The following is an 11815-nucleotide window of genomic DNA, read 5'->3' on the forward strand; positions in this document are numbered from 1 at the left end:
CAGCTGACCAGTTTCTCCTGGAGGTGCCGAGAACGAAGAGAAATCTCAGGGATGATAGAGCTTTCTCAGTAGCAGCTCCAAGGTTGTGGAATGCTCTTCCAATCCAGATTAGGATGGTTTCCTCACTGTCAGGTTTTTAATCACTTTTAAAGACTCATCTGTTCTCAGTTGCTTTTAATTCAGTTTGAGAATGCATCTGTTTTTGTAGCTTTTATGTCAGTTTGATATATTTGTTTTTGTCATGTTTTTACTTTTTGATGAACTTTTATCTTATTTTTAGCATTATAGGAAACTTCTGTTCGTTTTGGCTTGTTAAAAGCACTTTGGTCAGCTTTTATGCTGTTGTAAAGTGCTATATGAATAAATTTGACCTGACTTGACTATTCCACCTTTCCCCGTGTCACGATCTGTTCCCTGCTTCTGTGTCCTGCCCCTGCATTTCATGTGTCTGACCTGCCTCTAGTGACCTGATTACCTGCTCCTCGTGTATTTAAACCTTGTTTGCTTTTGTGTTGGTTGTCAAATCGTCTCTTGTTTAACCTTTGTTGCTGAACCCCGTTTATGTCCTCTTGTTGTCTCCTGAGCACTGAATTAAAGACCTTTTATGTATTTGCTCCTACGGCTGCCTTCAGTGTGCTCTCACTCACCTGCTTTTGGATTCTCACTCAACTCCACAACATGACACCCTGAAATCCACTGATTTCCCTCTTTCCTATTTATTTTCTCGCTCCCTTTCCTTACATTATACATTTTTTATCACAATTTAAAAAAAAATTCTCTCATTATCAATATATTTTTAATCATTTTTTTAAATCTTTTTAAACCTTTTTTTGTGTGAAGCGCCTTGTGATTTTCAATTTGAGAGTGGCTATATAAAAGATCTCTTTCTTTCTTTCTTTCTTTCTTTCTTTCTTTCTTTCTTTCTTTCTTTTTTTCAAAAAGCTCTGGAGCTCCTGTTTCAGGAATTAGAAGTTAGTCATGATTTGAAGACTTATTTCCTGATATCTGGACATCTCACGTCTGACTGGACAACAGTAAAGCAACTCTGCCACTGACTCTGCTTTGCCACGTTGGCTCTCCACAACAAACACAAGTCTGGGAAGTTCTGTCATGTTGTGGAGTTGCTAATGCTAACAGTTAGTTCCTATTGACCCCTTGAAAGTTTTTGCTTACATCTGGGTAACTGCACACTTCCACACAATGCTAGAGGGAAAGAACCCCATCTCCATTCATTATCTAGAACTGTATCTTTGCAATTTAAGCTAACAAAATAAAATCTAGGGATTTAGAAATTACTACTTTATTGGGCGGGTCCTTGGGGATTGGGTCCTGACATGTAGGCTTCTGGAAGAAGGTGGGAACACGTGGCAGTGCCTGGCCCTCGCTCAGGGGCCTCAAGTGGACCTTGGCTTCTCTGAAGTAATAACAATTCCGTCCCATCACGGGGGAGGAGGATGTCCAGGAGGGGGAGGACCCAACCTTACCTGGATGTTTTATGTCTTATATATTCTGGAAGTTGTGCAAATGCAAGGATGGGAGTAGATATTCTGCTGGGGTGGGGCTGGGTTGATGCCCTCGGACTCTGCGGGGCTCTGCGATGCTGCTGCTTTGGGCCCTGGCAAGATGGGCTGGGGTCTCCATGCCCTGGGTGGCTTTTTGGGAACAGAGGTGCCTATTGGGGCCAGTGGGGGAGCTGGGTCCCTGGATGACATAGGCCAACCAGCCATTCCTCCCTATACCCATACATTTTTCTCATCCTGCTCCCTCACATCATCACACAAACATGCACATAGGACCTTGGAGGGTGGACAAGTCAGGGGTGCAGGTATGGATCTAATTTCCGCATTCCTGTGACAGCCAGCACCCAATTTTATTTGCACATTAAATACTTCCACCAATGACATTCCACGCTAAAACACGCTTAGGGCCTTGAAAGTGAGCACACTCAATGGCATTTGGCAAAGGGATCTTTCAGCCTCATCCTGAGTGCCGGTGCCCACATTCAAATCTGTGGCCCCTCACACTCTCTATTGGATGCTCCTATAGAGAAACCTTACATGAACATGCACGTGTACACACACAGGTGCTCAGATGGTGCTCTCATAAGTATGGACTTGGGCACATTCAACACATGTCTTAAGGCTGTGGTTGGCACTAAATGCACTGTGATTTATTATTGTGTGATTGTTCAGTAAAACAATGTTGATTTTATATTTCCTCATCAGGTTGACGCAGGGATAGCTTTCTCCTGTTGTATTTTTGTGTGTCCCATTTTTTATTTATTTTTTTGTTTTGTTTTTGTCTTTCTGCAGGTCTAAGCAGAGTCTTGTTCATCATTGATTGTTTATTTTTGTGCAATCAATTCTGTTTGCTTCACAGCCAGACAGGACATGGGAAAACATAAATAAATAAAAAGAAATTACTACTTTAGATCATCTAACATATCTTTGCACAGATGATCAAAAAGAAACATTACAAAGGTATGTTTAGCACAAAGCTTCTAGATCCTTTAGCTAACAAACTGGGAGATGACACTCAGAACCGGCTGCCTGGACTTCACACAGCTGAAACAATGAAGGAGTAATCAGATCTCTTTTGCATCTAATGGGTTAATTAAGGCTGAAGGTTTGCCGTGACACCATTCATCTTTGGATATTAACGAATACTCTCTTTTTTCTCATAAGCACGGTAAACAGAAACACAAATGACTTTAGCGGCTGCCTGCTCAATTACACAACACATTTTGTGTAATAGTTATAATAACAAGACTGTTACTGTGGGTTACACAGAGAAACACACTTGCTTTTGTCAATTTCACACAAAGTTATTTTTCAGGACTTATCGTCACTGCTGCCTCCGCTTCTCCCCCGGCTACTGGTGCCCCGGGGCTGTGCTTAAAAAAGCTCATAAGTAATTAAATGGCTATAACTTGTTTGAGTCCAGACATGTGGGACCGATATTTTACTTTTTTATTCTGTCATGACACTTTGTTTGCCACGTTGTGGGAGTTTATCCTCTAGAATCCTCTACATGGCCGATATAACCACTGTCTTTGGCATATTATCTGCTGGAAACCTGGAAAATGTAACGTCTGCATGTTATATCCAGAGTGACTGATCATATTTCAAAATAACAATTAAAAGTGGATTCTCAGTGAACTTGGTCTTTAATTAAGCTTTTAGATTTAATTATGTTTTGTTTCACTTTTACATTCTTGCAGACATCTAAACCTCCACATAAGCCCTAAGACTGATTTTATTTGTCACAAATTACAAAACTACATAAAAAGTGACAAAATTTTCTGGTTAGTAGTTTTCTGAGCTCAGTCAAGCTGTTGACTCTGAATCCGACTCCAGGCAGAAAGAGAGGCTGAGTGTTTGTGCTTTAATGACTATTGTGATCTGCTCTTTAGGAAGGCGTCTCTTAACACCAATTCAACCTAAAAAGAAGAGAAGCCATGGAGCCTGTCTCCAGCTGTTAGCACCCTGCCACCTCTATTCACCTCACTGACGCACGTATTTAACACACTGTTGTTGAGAACACACGCACAGACACATACATTTACACATGCACGTACAACACCAACAGCACTTTAAGCTGATCTTGGTTCTGATAGAGTCTGGTCTTTTATCTTTCAATGCTCCAGTAAATCTTTCTCTAACAGGAAGGAACAGAGCATTTACGTTGTTTACGTGTTCCCCATGTGTAAACAATGTAAAGAAAACAAAAGAAAATGATTAACGAAGCTGAATAAACCATAAAAATCTTCTCCAACAAGGGGACATTCAGCTTTAAGCATCTTTGGTCCATGGGGGATGCGTAAAATATCTCAACACTCAGTGGTCAAATATTTTACAGATAATTAAAAATATTAAATTGTTTACATTTCCGGTTTGGATTTTTGTCTTGTGAGAAGATAAATGTGTACATTTATTTCAGCATTTATCTCCACTTTAAGGTGAAATGCATTTAAATTTCTGATGAAAAGGTAGTGAGATCCCTTTATAAGAATAGTTACAAGCTGCTGGGTGGCAGATGACATGAGAGGATGTCACTTATCAACAGGTGTTAAGTCAATGGAGATATGAGGCGATAGCAGGCACAAGCCAACAGGGAAGAGAGCACACCAGAGGGAGAAGGATGGAAAAAAACCTGCTGATGAGGCGTGTGCAAAACCACAGCCACATTCTCAGGCTGCAAACAGCCTTTCATCGCTTCCAGTTCAACACACCCACACCCGCCCCCCCCCCCCCCCCCCCCCCACAAACATTCTTATCTTTGAATCTTTAGGAAGTGGAAGCTCTATGAATCTGCACATCCAGTGTAATTGGTAGAAAACTTGCAGCCAACCGTTGCTCAGGCTCAGTAGCAGACGTTAGGGGTAAAATAAAGTTGCGACTTTGAACAACAATGTGAAAGGCCTTGAGAAACTGCATTGAATTCACTTTTATCACAAACAAAGAAAAGATAGGTGGCTACGTGTGCCACATGCAAGCCTGCAAATGCATCTGGCTTCATTAATTTTTGAAAGATTACACGGAATAGCCCTTTCAAGTTTGCCCTGTCATCTGTTTCAGTTTCATCAGAGATAAAAAGCTGGAGTCCTCTCTGTCACTTAAACATTAGATATTTACAACACATCCGCACCTATGATGGCAATGGTCCACGTAGGTGTTTTGTTTTTGTACAAGTGAAGACTGCACGGTAAACATGACTGATAAACAAAAGTGACCCAGCGCGAAGAACGGGCTGCATTACAAACGGGTCCTGCTTGGCCTGCCAGATGGGTACTTCCGCTTCTGTGAGGAGCTCAAGCTGGCTTGACTCCAGACAAGAGGCGCAACAGCAATGTCTGTCCCCAGGGGAACAGGGCTATCTTTTGGTGTTCAGGTAGCAGATGGGGGAAATGCCAAGGGTCGGCTTCCTGCTTTAAACCTGGAAAAGGAAACTAATCCTAGGTCAAAGAGGGCCACTGTGTTGAGTGAGACTTCACATAGCGATGGGCTATTCAAAGTGTATTCCTTTCCCTCTAATTCCACCGTCTTCATTAAAGCCCTGCACCTGGGCCTGAGACTGATCCATGGGGAACCCCCTCATGGCCACTGCCAGCCTGGCCCCTAAATCTGTCCCCAGCTCCTTACTCAGTCCCCACTTACCCCTCCCATCCTTCCTTATTTTACCATTTCTACCATTTCAGGTCAAGCTCGGGACCACAAAGTTCAGCGCATGTGGACAGGAGTGGGGTGAGGTGGGATTAAGGAGATAAGAGAAAAATCACACTGTGGTTTCAGCTTGGGACTCTCACAATCAATAATGAGTTGTAATCAGAGACGTTTCTCAGCACTTGTGCTGGATTTCAGAAGCTTGATTTCCAGTTGTCATCTGGTGTTGAGAGGGTGACGTGGGCGTTAGCACCAACTAGCACCAGAAGAAAATGTTCTCGAAACATATTTGAGCCTGTTTCAGGCACAAAATATTGTATTTATTTATTTATTCATTTATTTATTCCAACACTTCAACATAAAAACCTTTCATGAGAAGTTGGGAACAGAAGTGAATTCTTGGATTTAGGAACGTTTCTGTCACAATTCCTCTATATGTGTTTATAGAGAGACTTGCTGGATTTTAGTAATGAACATTACGAACATAGGTGGATTGGACTGATCTGCTAATGTGCTTCATATAAAGCCTCTTTCTCACCAAATGTGGACTGGATGCGCTCCAGTTTCCATTCAGCTTCCACATGGGTCAAAACTCATTGAGTCCTTAGAGAACATTCACCCTGGCTACGGTGTGTCACAAATCTTGAGTTCTGGAAAGTGTTTGCATGCAGTCTAATTTTTCTGGACACCACATGCAGATTGTCACCAAGTTCAATAAATGACATGAGTCAGGGAGTAAAAACTGCGTTGCATTATTTATGTGAGCTTTTGTTTTAGTATTGATGAAGGTGATATCAGCTCACAGTGTATGATAGTTCACATTATTTTTACAGATATAGTTTAAACATATTGTGTCAAATTTGTGAGAGCAGGTACCCGGAGACGTTCAGTCCGTTTGGGAGCCTCCGAGCCATTCGGTGTGAAGCAGGCCTAGAAGCTACAACCTGGAACATTGCTTGTAAATTAGTTTAGCTTCACACAAGAGGAAATGTGTTTTTCTTAATACAGGAAAAAAAAATATCTTGGTAAAAATTCTGATGGTTTGTTTAATGGCAATGAGCACAAAAGTTATTTATTGTTATTATTTTGGGCCCTCGTGTTGATCATAAAGCAGTCAGCGTCATATTAACAGATAAACAAAAAGCATCTGATCCACCAGAATTATTCCTGTGGTTTATAAAGTGTCTGTGTGTTCCACCTGGCTTCTCTGCAGTGGCTTCACGCAAGTATTTGTTGAAAGCGCAGCTTTTGAGCTGGCACTTATTATTAATTGCTGTTGAATTTGAAGCGCTATCTGATACTTGCATGACTGGATAAAAGGAACTACCACATCTGAAAATCAAATGTGCCTGCGTTGTACATGTTTACTGAGAGGTGTAATAACTCAAAGTTATGAGCTGAATGTTATTTAACTGCCAGTCTGCCAGGTTTGTCTGCAGGCACGTTCGACTTGTCCTTCCAAGACTGTGTTTACACCACCAGCCCTTCCCAGTGAATAACTCAGAGCAGCCAGCCGAGCTTGAAGGGGCGTCACACGGCTCCTGCTGTCGCAGCCTAAACTGGATCTGTGTTATTGTTACTTGCAGCATTACCGCGCTTAAGCATGGCAACTTCATTTGTAACAATGAGAGCTAATTTTCTGGATACCATGTGTGCACAGCACGTACCTAAAACTCTGCAGGGCTGCACCCAAAACACACGTGAGCAGGAAGTCTCTCTACAGTTTGTCTCCTAAACACGAGCAGGTTCAGATTTCTGGTCTTTGTGGTCTCCTAAAAATATATCGAAAAACACATCGGGCTGTGTGTCACCGCTGTTTACAGGAAAGTGATTTATGGGGCTTTTGGAGGAGAAGAGGGAGCATTGAGACGATGTGAACAACTTTCAGGGAACGGCTGAGGGGAGGTCAGACTTCTGTGACCTGTAAATAATCACCAGAAAATTCATTAATGGCCATTATTTTCCCATTAAAACAGATCAAAGAGTATGTTGTACAATGTTAGCACAACTGTTGCTAAATTAGTGTGTACTTATGTTTATTTAACGACCTAATGGGTGTGGATGTGGCAGAATAATATTGGAAATTCCAGACGTGAATGCATGGAAGTAAGGTAAACATCATTTGCATGTTGTCAAATAAAGCAGCCATGCATTCCTCTACGCCATCTGCACAGGCCAGGCTCTTTGTGTTGGACCCCATAGAACACAACTGGTCAAACTGGTGTTGTGGGGTTCCATTTTGTTTAGACTGGCTGCGTGTGTGAAGAAGTGATATTACATCCTAGTACGTACACTCCACTGCTACGCTGGCACACTGAAAGCACACACACACACACACACGCACACACACACACACGCACACACATTTCACAAGTCCCTGGCTGCACGTTCCCAAAACACTGACGTGTTAAGAAAATATGCTGCGATGGAGGCATGGTGGTGCACTGTCAGTGGAGACGGACTGATAAAAAAGGAGAACAACTACACAGATGAACTGATTTAAAGGCATGCAACCTTTTAGGTGTGAAGGTTGAAAACACAGGAAATTTTACAAATTAAAGAAAAAACTTTGGAAAACTGAAAGCCTTGCCGTAGTTTTGCTCCACAGCTACAGATGCTGGAATATTTGAATTTGTTTAGAATTGGTTTTGGGTGGATTTCTAGAAAGATAAACCAGTCTGCTGGAGCCAAAACATCCGCTGAGTGTTCCGCGTCTGTTTAAAGTTCAAATGAAACGTGAACTTTCTTTTCTATTTAGAACAAACTGTAATCAATAATGGAAACAACTTTGATCTTTTGCAGAGAGAAAAGGATCAAAGTTGCATTTGCCGTTTGTCACATGAATCATAAAAGTTACAGTTAAATAAATAAATGCAGCCCGGAGAAGGCAGAGAAACATCCGTAAAGGGAAGAGGGGTAAAACAAAACAGTGAAATGTTTCAGACATTTCAGATTACTGCTTTAAAATAGGCTTGTATTAAAACCATCCATTTATTCTTTAAAAAGGTATTTTTTAATTTAGCAACAGCTGACTTCACTTTTCCAGAGTTTGTCTTAGTAAAAGAGAACTCTGGCTCTTTTAGGCCATTTGAATGTGTTCTATGTCCAAAATTAAGAGTTAAAGTAACAGTGTGTGGTTTCCTGGCACCAGGGGCAGTACACACATTTCAGGTTTTTTTTTACACCACATCACCGTAACCTATGGTAAATATGGAGCAGAAAGCATGCAGCCTTGGCGTGACTCAGACTTTGATGTCCTTCAGTTAATTCTATTGAGAGAATGTAATGCTGATTGTAGTTTTGTGGCGCTGTAGTTTCCGTATCTGCTGGGGTTCCCGCGCCTGCTGATGACGTCGTCATGCACCACTCAGCCAATATATATATGTATATATATATATATATATATATATATATATATATATATATATATATATATATATATATATACAGAGAGAGAGAGAGAGAGAGAGAGAGAGAGAGATAGCATCTCTTTTTCAATTCTGTTCTTTGACATGTATCTTGGAAAGAATTTAGTGTTTTCGTTATTAAATTCATGTTACTTAAATATTTTTGAAAGTGGTAACATAACGTCTGTAGGTTGTATGTCAATCAATCATCCAATGTGACGTCATGGACAAGCGCAGGACCCCGAGCTGGCCAGAAGAAAACTTGGCGTCCAATATGGCGTCCCATAAAGACACTAGACTCACGCTCTATGTGCTTTAGACCTGATAATTATTGTTATAGCCGGCAGTATTTTTCAATGACTGGACATGATTTTATTCATTTTCAACAAAGTTTCGATGGATATTTCCACAGATTAAATTTATGGGGCGACGGTGGCACAGGAGTTAAGTGTTTGCCCTGTAATCGGAAGGTTGCAGGTTCGAGCCTCGCACAGCCTGTCACTGTCGTTGTGTCCTTGGGCAAGACACTTAACCCCCCTTGCCAGATGGTGGTGGTCGGAGGGACCAGTGGCGCCAGTGCTCAGCAGCCTCGCCTCTGTCAGTGCGCCCCAGGGCAGCTGTGGCTACATTGTAGATCATCATCACCTGGGTGTGAATGGGTGAATGACTGATTGTGTTGTAAAGTGCCTTGGGGGGTTCCAGGACTCTAGAAGGCACTATATCAAATACAGGCTATTTACCATTTTAACGTACAAATACACATTGTGTTTTTAAGTCAGTCACCTGTTCATAGCAGCATTAGCCAACCTAGGACCCAGGTAACACACCTGAATTTATTTCTGATTTGTTGCATCATCACGCTCCAGCAAGAGCACCAAGGTCAACATCCTAGCTGCTTTTGGACATCCTTTTGTCTCCAGATGGAGGTGCTCAAAGATATTTAAACCACCCTTTTCCATTGGCTTTATGAATTTTTGGCATTGTGTTCATGTGATTTTCTGAATTCTAAAGGATGTCACCAGTGCCTTCAGCTCTTTTTGCTGTGCTCCTGATTGAGTTTGAGTTCAATATTGAGTTTGATTTGGGGTCAAACTGTGACCAGAGCAACACAAGCCACATGTGTGCTGCTGCAGGGAGAAACCACATGAAACAGAAGGCGTAGGGGGTGAGCGGAGGAGCAGGGCAGCACTTCGGTCCAGATACCAGCACATTAAGACCTCCAGCTCAAACGACCACCCCAAAGATGCTCTGTGTTCTCTGCAAAGACTACTGGCACCCTGAGCCTCAGTGGCATCAGAAAAAACAGATCCAGACACGGCAATGAGGAGAATAAGTGGTGTTTGAACCTGAATCAATAACGTGAATGATGCATTCTCTTAAGTATGTGATGAATTACAACAAAGGAGAAGTAAAGGTGAAAAGCAGTAAAGGAATCAAGCCACAGAGTCTTGTGTGCTTTGGCAGAATACGATTTATTTTCTTTGAAGGGAGAGAATGTTTTTTTGACAGAGAAAGAGGAATAAGGTTAGGAGTGTTGTGTTTATTGGTTTCTGCCAAGCTAGTCAGAGAAGCAAACAGAAAGAGAGTGAAACCTGATCGACTGGCACCGTGCCTGGAGCAGCAGCGGCGCAGAGCAGCATCAGGGGAAAAATACCGACAAACACACACAAGCACCAGCTCCAGATCTACAAATATTCACGAGATGAGCCCATTACGACGTGGAAAACATCGCTAACTTACAAGCTATCCTTGTTTTCATGTCATTAACATTAACGGAGCAGACTGATATCAGAGGCAGATAGGATGAGTCTCGTTGAAGATGAGTCTTAAACACCTCTTCGGATGAGGGGAAGCAGCCCCATTGATCCCCCCCCCCCCCCACACACACACACACACAGGACCAGGAAAATCCCTCTGTGGCCAGGCGTTTCGTTTTAACTTGATATGCTTGTGAATCACCCCTGCTGCTGCAGTACTACTCCCCTAATGAACATAGGGCCCACAGACGAAGAAGTCCGTGGCCTGCAACGCTCCCCGATCAACCTGGAAAACATGATCCAGCTGCCCAGGCGCCCTGTCATTACAAAAGAAAAAACTAGAACTTCCTCTGCTTTCCACAGACCCGACTCATCCCCTGACCACATCTCAGACTCACCCATCGAGCTTCCTGCTGTGAACTTTGATCCAAACTTAACCCTGAAATCTGCCTTCGTTTTTCAGGCCTGCCGCAGCTGTAGCAAGGCTCATCTCTCATTGTTAAACTTTCCTGCCAATTGGTTTCTAGAGTCACACCAGCTTGCTTGAACTGTCTTTGCAGCTAAATACATGTTGCATTTCATCTCAGGATACAATCATTTAATAAAGCTGCATTTGTTTAAACTTTGTTTATTTGTTTTAATACTGATGCAATTGACTGTGAATGCAGGAACAGCGAAGAACATCAACAGCTCTGATTGGTATCTTTGCCAGACTCAGTAATTACAAGTGTGATGCGTGGAGGGTGCATGAGGAGGCTACTGGTATAGCGATATCATCTGATAAAGTCACCAAAGCGGTGCGTTTTGGCAACGGTGTGGCATGAAAAATGGGATGTGGACGCACACACACTTACACACAGCTGATACCAGCATCATGGCAGGGTGAAGCCATGTTTAATATGTTGAGTCAAAAGTAAACTCAGTGCTGTGGCATCGGGGCTTCCCGCTCTACTGAGAAACCAAGTGAATGGAAACAAGATAAGACCAGCAGACTTTCAGGGTTTCTAGGTGGAGCTGGAAGAAAGAGGCTCCTGGACCTCCAACACACATTTACACACACACATACAATACAAGAACAAGTGTCTTTAGCAGTCACGGTGGGACAGGCAGAAGGATTCATGCAGGAATCTCCAGAATTTACTTTATTCTTGCAATTTCCCGCCAAAAAAATATTTTTTTGGAAGATCTTAGGATTTTTTATTTTATTTTCATCAAACCACTGTTTGTAAAAATGCCTGAATCCATACGAAAACGCTGCCATCTCTGCCTGAACCATGCCTACTAAAATATATAACACAGCAATGAAACAAGACCAAAAACAGGATAGGTGGGGATCATATACATAAAGCTTCCAAAATGGGTAAGACTGTAAACATAGGTGTCCTATTAGCTGGGGACGCAAGAGACATGTCCTCACAATAGTTATAATTGACAGTTTTGTTCACACTACTTTAAAAAACTACCCTGGCGAGACACCTGACATGTAATA

The sequence above is a fragment of the Nothobranchius furzeri genome, chromosome 17, assembly GCF_043380555.1.
Source record: "Nothobranchius furzeri strain GRZ-AD chromosome 17, NfurGRZ-RIMD1, whole genome shotgun sequence".
Lineage (NCBI taxonomy): Eukaryota > Metazoa > Chordata > Actinopteri > Cyprinodontiformes > Nothobranchiidae > Nothobranchius > Nothobranchius furzeri.